The sequence below is a fragment of the Thalassophryne amazonica genome, chromosome 20 (genome assembly GCF_902500255.1).
Source record: "Thalassophryne amazonica chromosome 20, fThaAma1.1, whole genome shotgun sequence".
NCBI classification, from domain to species: domain Eukaryota; kingdom Metazoa; phylum Chordata; class Actinopteri; order Batrachoidiformes; family Batrachoididae; genus Thalassophryne; species Thalassophryne amazonica.
In genome coordinates this window covers 27,054,122-27,055,795 of record NC_047122.1, presented here as the reverse complement: position 1 = coordinate 27,055,795, position 1,674 = coordinate 27,054,122, and positions in this window count along the sequence as shown.

Below are 1,674 nucleotides of genomic sequence, written 5' to 3'. Positions count from 1 at the left end.
CCCCCAACACAAAATCAGGTTTGCAGAATTTTTGCAATTTAATTCTTTGGATTTCTTCCTTAATCTTTGACTTTGAGGAAACGGATGTGGATGATTTAAAACCAGCAGCGGTCGAGTTCTTCCTGGACATTTAGTGACTTTAATCCTATTTTATTCCCTCAGATGTTCTTTGATTTGAGCAGATTTCACCGTTTTATTGATTTTCTTTTATAAACATTAGCTACGTGCTAATAAGTAAGGTGGATAATTTGAGACTAGCTTGCCAGGTCAAAGGTGAAATATTCCGTTTTCTCTCATAATGCTGTGTTTTCGTAACAGTTTATATTCCAGTAGATCAGGGTTCTACAAAACAGGATTATGTGAGTGCGAAGTTCATATGACAAATTTTGTGCATTAAATTTTGGTGGCTGTAAAACTTTTTCCCAAGATTTTGCTGCAAATTTCAGTAAACTTTACAAAATGGGCTTTAACATCAAGAAAGTCTGATGGACATTATTTGTCATTAAGTTACATTAAGTTCATCAAGTTTCTTCTTGACAATTTATTATTTTATTAAATTTATATTCTTTGATTTCATGTCTTGGTAATATGAATTTGAATCATAGTTTAATTTCAATACAATCAGAATCAGAAAATGTATATTTCATTTTCTCGAAAGAAAGAAATTTTAAAAATCAGAAAAAAATGGAATAAAAATAAGATTGCCAGAATTTCATCAATTACACATTATTCATATTTTTCATTTAAAGGGTTCATCAAATAAAACACACAACTTTAATAATTGCTAGATTGATCAAAAATGTAGGTTTTTCGTCCCCTAAAAACAAAACAGACAAAATAAATAAACTACATGCTGCATTCATGCTGTTAATTATTGATTACAAAACTATTGATACAGTAATCAGCATATGTCAAATGTCTACCACTGAAGAAAAAAAAAACCCTCCTGAATATTATGATCTATAAATGTAAGGAGCCAGTGTTAAGACATGGTTAAAAAAAAACAATAATTTTACAAGAATTAATTCAGTGTCTCTTTATTTATTTCTGTATTTGTTTGAATCTTCCTGATAAAAATCATGTTATTTCCTTAACATTAGGACTTTGTCTCAAAAATTTAACTGATCTCAGAAAAAGGTTTTCACTACATTGGCTTTCTTTTGCTTTTTAAAAATACAATAAATAAATTAATTTTGAAAATTTTGGATTTTTTTTTCAACATGATTAAAATAATCACTTATATAATAAAATCTGAATCACAAAATAATAGACTGTGTAAACAGGTAGATCATCACTGTTACAAAAGCATTTTTATTTTCAAGGAAATCAGAAAGAGAGACTCTGACATACATCAGTAAATGTGTCTGGAGCGAGTGAGGGAAGTCGCCAAGACAGACATGACAAGCTCTAAGGTTCAGTGCCTGTGACTGGATAGACTTTGGTCAGCTGCTTCTCCAGTCACAGCAAGCTCATAGGTGAAACAAAGACTTTGGTCAAAAGAAGAAAAGTCAAATTGAAGGTAGATTTGTCCACGTGCCTTCTAGCAAAGATGAGCCTCTTTTTTCCATAGCTCTTCTTTTTAAAAAAGATTTTTCACTGAGATTAAAGACCATACTTTTAAGTATTTCTTTATTTTAAAAGGGCAGATGTTTTTCTGATTTTTGCTCTAATGTC